At 41.3% G+C, this 9,194-nt stretch overlaps 1 pseudogene; it reads left to right on the top strand.

Moving 5' to 3' along the window:
- Positions 1-676: 676 nt before the first annotated feature.
- LOC147914072 (olfactory receptor 2D2-like) lies at positions 677-1,650 on the top strand (annotated as a pseudogene).
- The last annotated feature ends 7,544 nt before the right edge of the window (positions 1,651-9,194 follow it).

Genomic DNA, 9,194 nt, shown 5'->3' with positions numbered 1-9,194 from the left:
CATTCAATCCTTGCAGCAAGCTTGTTAAAAGGAGACAATTATTCTCATTTTGTATTCGAGGAAGTAGTCTCAAAGGGGTAAGAGTTAAATGGCTTGTTCAAGGTCATTTAGTCAGTAAATTATAGAGCCAGGATTTAGAACTCAGTGTTCCTTCTAACACACCAAGCTTGAGATGAGATGGGATGGGGGGTACTCCTGGCCTGGGAAAGACTGAGGGTAAAATTAGAGTGGAAAAATAAATTTGATGTCTTCAACAGGAAGTTAGGTTTTCTCACTGTAATTTGCCAAATTTCATAGAGTTTGTACACCAATATTTATCTCTAAACACCTGGCTGTCTTACGAAGGAGAAGGGGATACTAAGGGGAAGCAGAATTCAGCTAGCCCAATGCTTTCATTTCATAGCTAAGGAAGCTGAGATGGGTAATTACTGGTGGGGCAGAGGCAGACCCTGGACCAGATGTGGAAGACATTTTCTCTTCAAAAATTTCCTGGGAGTGGTGGCAGTGGACAAGAGCAGGTAAAATGGGCTGTCATGTTGAGGGGGACCATGGTGTTTCATCATAACTGGACACCACCACTACCCCAAACCCGTCAGTAACTCTCACCTTGGGGCATAGCTTAGCTAGTCTTCTGTCTGAATTGGTGCCTTTCTTCTTTATTTAGAATTAGAACATAATGCAAGAGCCTAACCAGTCCTCTGTGACTGAATTCATCCTTCTGGGCTTCTCCTTCAGCCCTAGGACCACTCCTCTGTTCTTCTCAGCCTTCCTGATGACCTACATGTTGATTATTCTGGGTAATAGTTTGATCACCATCCTCATCTGCCTGGACTCACCTCTCCACACACCAATGTACCTCTTTATTGGCATCCTGTCCATGTTGGATCTGGGCTACGCCCACTATAACTGGAAGCCTCAGATGTTGGTACAACATCTGGCCAGCCAGAAAGACCACCGCCTCTTTTTGCCAGCTGTGTGGCCCAAATCTATGTTTTTCTTGGTGTTAGGTATCACCCGAGTCCTGGCTCTTTGCCATCATGTTCATAGACAGGCACGCGGGCCATCTGCCATCGACCCAGGTACAAGGTCATGATCAGCCCATGGCTATGTGGGATAATGGTCATTTTCTGTGGACTCTGGGGTGTCATCCCTGCTCTCGGCCCACACTGTCTTTGCCATGCGCCTGTCTCTATCAGTGCCCCCAACAAGATCAACCCACTTCTTCTGTGGGGGTCCCTGCAGTCTTAAAGCTGGCTTTGTGCAGACACATCCTGTCAATGACCGAGGTAAACTTCATTCTTGGCTTTAGTGTCATCCTGGTCCCACTTGCCCTCATCCTTGTCATTTATGTCAACATCTTCATTGCCATCTTGAGGGATCTGTTCAGCCCAGGGCAGCTCAAGGCCTTCTCCACCTGTGCCTCTCACATTACTGTGGTCACCACATTCGTGCAGTGCCAGCCATGGTTATGTACTCTGAAGCCTGGCTCCCGAGGTCTCACCAAGAAGAGGACAAGAAGTTGGCCCTGTTCTACAATGTCATCCCTGCTTTCCTCAACCCCCCATCATCTACAGCCTGAACAAGGGGATGTTAAAAGGGCTTTTCCTCAAGGCAACAGGTTGGGGCAGGGCTCCCAGAATGAGTCCTTAAAGGACAAAGCTGTGGACAGAGGAAACAAGACTTCTGATGCACGGTCAATGCCTCTACGTATTCATTCACATGACCTAGCAGCACCAGGACACACTCCTCAGCCCCGAATCTCAATCCTCTACACAGGCCCTTGGATGACAGCCCATGATTTGGCTGACAGTACTGTCCCATGAAATGGCTTCCAGGCACATCAGTCATTGGGTCTCCTTGTTCTAGAGTCTCAGTGGGGTTAACAAAAGAAGGTGTATCTGATCCGTTAAAAATATTTTATTGAGACAAAGGAAATGGGCTTCTGGGGTATGCCTCTGTGGCTGAATGGGGGTTGAGAAGGTTCATTACCCTCTGGAAACCACACACACGGTATCAGGTTAGCTGGAAGGAAGGGCAAGGGCAGTGACATCAGAGGGATTCCTGGCTCCAGGAGGAGGACGGTAAACATCATTGCAGTGGACTGACAGGGCGTTGTGTGTTGCTTCAGGATATTCAGATTGGAGACAAGTTGGGATGGTTTCAAGCTTGCAGGTGCCACCTGGCCTCACTTAAACCTTCCTTAGACTCATCTCAGGTCACTCTGTTCCTCCTTCTCTCACTCCAAGTAAACTGGACTTCTGCTCTTTGCCTTGATGTGCCATATACTCTTTCCCATTTCCAGGGCTTCCAAATGTGCTATTTCCCTTCTCTCCTCACTCTTAACCCCACCCCACTTCCATTCTACCCTCCTGTTAAGTGCCATTCACTCCTGTTCATCCTTGATCAGGTTCTTGGCTTAAACTGCAGTTCCTCAAAAGAAGCCTTTTCTTGAGCCCCCAGAGTGAGTTAGCTTTCCAGCACCCGTAACTCTCTCTCATAATAATAAAGGCATGGCAGTTCAGCATCTGAGTTCTCTGCAAGATAGCAAGTTCTCCAAGAGGTCAGCGACCATGATTGTCCAATTGACTGCTGTGTCCCTAGGATCTAGCCCCATGCTACCACACATGCTACTGGGCGCGCTTCTAACAGATATTTTATGAGTGAAGAAATGAACTCTCCATGGAGGAAAAGCCAGAGAGGGAAGATGAAGCCAGTGAGCAGGGGAGATGATGAATTAGGACTAGCAAAATGTGGAAATGGTGGCAGGTACAAAAAGAGGAGAGAGATAAAAAAGGATGAAATGTTGTTGTTCGCTATGATCATGCAGAAAAAATGTTTGCTTTTGCTATTAATAAACATGAATTGAATCACTGGAATATCATTTTCACCCATCAAACTAGCAATGTTTAGAAAAATGGTGATACTTCAATGCTGGGAAAGATGCAGTGAGACTAACACTCCACATTCACTGCTGAAAAGAATATCATTGGTTCTACCTTTCTAGAGCAGTGCCTTCCACATAGTCGACATTCAATATATTTGTTAAATGAAGAGTAATAATGCTAATAATTGTGGCTCTACTTAATGAACATTTATGTGTCAATACAGTTTTAAGAATTTTACATATATTAATTCATTTAATAAAAATATCAACAAATGGAAAGCATGTAACAATAGGTATCATGAACCTTTAAAATGTTTATATACTTGGGTCCAGAAATTTCAGTTCAGAGACTCTGTCCTAAGAACAAAATCAGAAACACAGACCATGTTTTATGTACAAATATGTTCATCAAAGACTTACTGGAAACAGCTGTAAATATGACATAACTTTATGAAATACTATGCAAAACATTACTAACGTTATCACGCTTTGAAGTAATATTTCATTACATTGAAAAGTATGATATAATTGTTATGTCGAAAAATATCAAGATGTAAAATTCTATATAAGAAGTTAATCCAAAGTTTTATAAAAATATGCATACATTCATTTTTAAAAGCCTGAAGGATATATATTAACGTGTTAATCCTGGATATCGCTGGAGTAGTGAGATAATAAGTAACTTTATTTTTCTTCATACTTGACTTTCTAAAATTTCTACAGTCAGCATATATATTGTCTTTATAGCAGAAAGAAGTAAAGATTACTTGAAAGGTATTTGATGTCCTGTCAGAGAAAAGCAAGTTAGCCACAATGTTGGCATCATCCATTCATTCATCAAACATTCTTTGATGCCCACTGTATGGCAGGTCTGATGCTAGGTCCTGTGGATGCAGGATGAATAATATAAGTCCCAGTCTAGTGGGAAAGAGACAAGGACTAAGACAAGGATGCTATAAGGGACGTGAAAACTGACTTTAGTGGAGCTATTTTTAAAATGGAATCGGAGCTGCCTTTCCAGAGAAACTGCCTTGCTGTCTTGCACCTTTGGACTGGGCCAAAATGGCAATTGTCTTACAAGCAATTGTTTGAGAAGTCAGCAGAACAGACATCCTAATCACAAAGACTGAGGACTGTGGACTTTCTGAGGATGGAATCCATAGTCAATCAATGCTTAGCCAAGACCAGCTCTCTGCCTCCAACTCCAATTGAAATTTTTTGTAATACAACCTCCCTTCTTTGCCTGTAAAAGCCCCTGACTTGTACTCCCTAGTGGAACATGTTTTGGGTGTCTATCTGAATCTGTGCTCCCTGAATTGCAATTTTGTGATCCCAGATAAACGCTTTGTCTCTTAAACTGATGTCTGTTTTTGTAGGTTGACAGGTACTAAGTGTGCTGCTGGAAACATGCCCGGAGCTCTGAAGCAGTGATGAGGAGGTTGGCCAGGCTTCATAGACGAGGCCATATGTCTGCTGGGTGCTGGAAGCATGAGTAGAAGTGTGATCATCGGAGCAAAGGGCAGGGAATGGGGTGTGGTAAGCCTAGACACATGGAGGTTATGGAGAATGGGCAGGATGGCTTGAACATAGGAGCAGGCAGGGGACAGCAGATGTGACAGGTAGGGTCTGGCATGCCGTGTTCAAGAACTTAGGGTTTTTTTCCCTTCTAGACAAGTATTTTCCAAGGACTGTTACCTGGAACTCTAGTCTGATGAAACATTGTGTGATGAAAAGATTTCTTGCCCAAATTGGCTTAGAAACACTGCTCTTCTCTTTACGCTTCACAGTGCACAATAGTATAGTAAAGACTCTGAGAAGTCCAGTAGTAATAAGCAAATAGATAAATGAGGAATTAAAAACAAGGAAAATACCCATGCTAATCCTCTATTTAACACAACATTTACCAAACTTGTTGGATCACAGAACCCTTTCTTCCTAGAACATTTATTAGCCAAAGAAACTAGTATTTTTCTGAAAATTTACTTTGAGAAATGCTATGGTATGCATGCATGGATTTGAGGGGGAAGTACAGAAAAATATGAAAATGACTAAATTATATCTCAAATGTCACCCTCAGGGTTAACCATTGTTAATAACTTTGTGCCTTGCTTTATGTCTCCACGCATCATTTGACATAATTGAGATCATCTATAAATACTGTTCTACCGCTTTTCACCATGAGCTATATGTCTCTTGCAAACTTATATTTTCCATAATTTTATCTCACTGTGCTGCAGTTTGTATATTTTCTTTTGATCTGATTTCCAGGTTGCTGATTTTTCTATTCAGATGTGTCTAATCTACTGTGAAACCCAAAAATGAATTCTTAACTTCAATTATCATATTTTTAGTTCTAAAATTTCATTTTATTTTATTTTTTTAGTTTTCAAGTCTCTGCTGAAATTCTCCATTTTATTATTTAATCACAGTTATTTGCAAGTCTATATCTGATAGCTCTAACACCTACATTTCCTATAGGTCCATTTCTATTGCCTCTGTTTTTCTCTTAATTTTGAGTAAATTCTTAACTTTTTGTCTGCCTGGTAATTTTTGGTTGAAGCCCAGGTACTGAGGCTCTGGATGAGGCTACATTCCTTCAGAATGGATTTACATTTGCTTCTGGCAGGCAGTGTGGGCACTGGAAAATACTTTCAGCTCTCAGGGACCGAGCTAACTCAAAGCTGGGCTTCCATCTTTGTATTTATTGGTATATTTCTGATCGACTCTTACAGTACCCTGGGAGTCCCTGGGGCAGACTGTGATGAAGTCTGTGATGTTTGCCAAGGCCCTCCTCCTCAGACTGCCTTAAGTCCAATTTTTGTCCTTCCATTCCCTGAGCTCAGCTTCTCAGTCTCTCAGTGTGGCCTACTTTTTCCACAGAATATCATGATCATTTCCCCATGACGTGAATATTTCTGAAAATGATTGCATTAAGAGTGGATAACCAAGCATCATCCTCCTATTTTTTCTGTTTGTTTTTTTTTTTTTTCCTAAGTACTGGTGTAATGATCATCCTATGCATAAATCTACCTGAATTTTTTTTTCCCAGATAGTGTCTTAGTCAGTTTGGGCTGCTATAACAAAATAACATGGAATGGGTGGCTTAAACAACAGAAACTTATTTCTCACAGTTTGGGAGCTGGGAATCCAAGATCAAGGCACCAGAGTATCTGTGTCTGGTGAGGGCACTCTTCCTGGTTCATAGACAGCGGCCATCTTTTTGTTGTATCCTCACACGGCAGAGATAGAGACGGAGAGAGAGAAAAAGAGAGAATCACCTCTTTCCTGTCTCTTCTTAGAAGGTCACTAATCCCATTCATGAGCACTCCACCCTCATGACCTAATTACCTTCCAAGGCTCCACTTCCAAATAGCATCACATTGGGGATTTAGGCTTCAACATATGAATTTTGGTGGGAGACAAACACGTGGTCCATAGCAGATAGAGTCTTAGAAGAATATTTTCATTGTCTCTGTACCTAGGGCCAAATTTCTTCCATAAAGGGACTGTAACATAAAAAAGTGATCCATTCTGCATTTTAAAAGGCCATTCTGAGGCACGTGGAGAGTAGAGAGAGACCAGTTAACAGACCATTTTTATAGTCCAAACGAGAGGTTATGGTAGCCTGGAAAAGGGCAGTTTTAGTAGGGTTAGAGAAGAAAACAGACTTCATAGATAAGCCAGTGGTAGAGTGGGCTAGAATTGGCTGGATTTAATTCAGCAGGAGACCCGTTTTCTATTCAGAACTCTGGGGAATATTCACATCAGGTTTTCCTAGTTCAGTGGAGAATTTAACAAACTTTGACTATCTCCCTAGAAAGTCTTTGCCAAGAGCACCTGAGAGCAACCTTCTAGGAGTGCTGTTCTGGGAGCCTCAGGTACGGACTTAGGTCTCTCAGCACAGGAAGTCCCTGCAGCACTGGCACCCCAGGCCCAGGGAGCTCCCACTGTGGCCTGCTGTCCATGTGCTCATGGTCCCAGTGCTCAGCAGCCATCTTCCAGGGCTTTCCAAGTCTCTCATAGTAATAATTATGATGGTTATAATAATGATAGCTAACGTTTATGGAGCTCTGATTATGTGCCATGCTCTGTGCTAAGAGCTTTATATACAGTAACTCAAAACTCGCTAAATTCTCACAACAGATTTATAAAGGAGATTCTATTATTAGTATTATGAGGAAACTGAGATTCAGAGCAATAAAGGACTTATTTAAGATCACACAGGAAGTACATGGAAATTATTTGTAGGGATTCTTTATTATTCTAGATACAAGTCTTTTGTTATATTTTTGTATTTTTGGACATTTTATCCCAGACAGGGACTTGCCTTTTCTTTTTTTCTAATAAAACTTTTTCTTGGTTTTACTCTTTTAATTTTTTTTTATTATTTGCAGTAACATTGGTTTATAACATTACATAAATTTTAGGTGTACATCATTATATTTTGATTTCTGTATAGATTACATCATGTTCACCACCCAAAGACTAATTACAATCCATTACCACATACATGTGCCTAATCATCCCTTTCGCCCTCCTCCCTCCAGTTCCCCTGTGGTAACCCCTTCCCCCTTCCCCTCTGGTAACCACCAATCCAATCTCTGTCTCTATGTGATTGTTTTTTGTTGCTTTTATCTTCTACTTATGAATGAGATCATACGGTATTTGACTTTCTCCCTCTGACTTATTTCACTTAACATAATATCTTCAAGGTCCATCCATGTTGTCACAAATAGCTGGATTTCATCATTTCTTATGGCTGAGTAGCATTCCATTGTGTATATATACCACATCTTCTTTATCCATTCGTCCCTTGATGGGCACTTAGGTTGCTTCCAAGTCTTGGCTATTGTGAATAATGCTGCAATGAACACAGGGGTACATGTATCAATATGCATTTGTGTTTTCATGGTCTTTGGATAAATACCCAGCAGTGGAATAGCTGGATTATATGGTAGTTCTATTCTTAATTTTTTGAGGAATCTCCATACTGTTTTCCATAGTGGCTGCACCAGTTTGTGCTCCCACCAGCGGTGTATGCGAGTTCTCTTCTCTCCACATCCTCTCTAACACTTATTGTTTCCTGTGTTGTTAATTATAGCCATTCTGACAGGAGTGAGGTGATATCTCATTGTAGTTTTGATTTGCTTTTCCCTGATGATTAGTGATGTTGACGATCTTTTCATGTGCCTGTGGCCATCTGTATATCTTCTTTGGAGAAATGTCTGTTCACGTCTTTTGCCCATTTTTTAATTGCGTTGTTAGTTTTTCTGTTGTTGAGATGTATGAGTTCTTTATGTATTCAGCTCTATTTGATGCTTCTTGCTTAAAATTTTACCTTCTCCTTGGCTCCCTGGCAAACGTTACAGCACTAGATGAATAGTTCCTTAGTAGAGGCCAACCTAAACCTGGGCAGGTAATCTGAGGTCCCCTCTTAGAGAGGACAGAGATATAAACAGCTCTGAAAAATGAATTGTCTAGGTGTAAATAAAAGTTACTCACCACAGAACAACTGAAGCCCTTGGGGTCACAGTGAATGGGGATTTCAGATTGATGTCCAACATCAGAGGAAAAGGAATATGTATGATGGGGGCAAGGAGAGGTAAGGTGGAGGGAAATTCTCAAGTCCTCTGCCATTAAGCAAAGTTAATTCCAAATCCGTTTGAATACTGGGATTCAGTACTGTAAATCTTAGTCCTCTATATGTTAAAATTAATGAAGATATGTCTGTTTCCATCCGCTTGACTGACATCTCAACTTAATATCTCAGAGGCAGCTCAAACTTAACATGTCCAAAAGGAAGCTCATCACCACTCACTTCAAGCTTGTTCCCTCAAGAGTTTCCCATTTCAACATATAGTATCACCGCCCACCCAATAGCCAAAAGCAATAATGCCCCACATCCAATTAGTCCACTAAGACCCATTAATTTTCTTCAATCTGTCCCTTTCTTTCCATCCCCACTATACATGGCCAGTGAGGCCAAATAATCTCTCACTTGGACTCTTTTAATAGATTCCAGATGGCTTTCCTCCTTCCAGTCTTATTAGCCAAACTGGCTATCAATCTTTCAAAAAGACTAATCTGACCACCCAATAGTATATTGGCAAATATTTAACAATCAGCTCTCTGGGGAAAATAAAAGCTCTGACATGTTGTATTTGCCAATTTCTTTGGCGTAAATACTTCCCACTATGACCAATTTCAAGTTACCAATGTGATATCACTGAACACAGAGTTGGAAAGAGATGGGCACAACTGGCTCTCATGACCCACTCTGAGTCAGCTCCAGAATGCCACTAAACCATAT

Source organism: Ceratotherium simum, chromosome 22, assembly GCF_057802395.1.
Source record: "Ceratotherium simum simum isolate JZ-2026a chromosome 22, ASM5780239v1, whole genome shotgun sequence".
NCBI classification, from domain to species: Eukaryota; Metazoa; Chordata; class Mammalia; order Perissodactyla; family Rhinocerotidae; genus Ceratotherium; species Ceratotherium simum.
The sequence above is the reverse complement of the archived record's forward strand: the minus strand, read 5'-3'. Positions and strand labels throughout refer to the sequence as shown.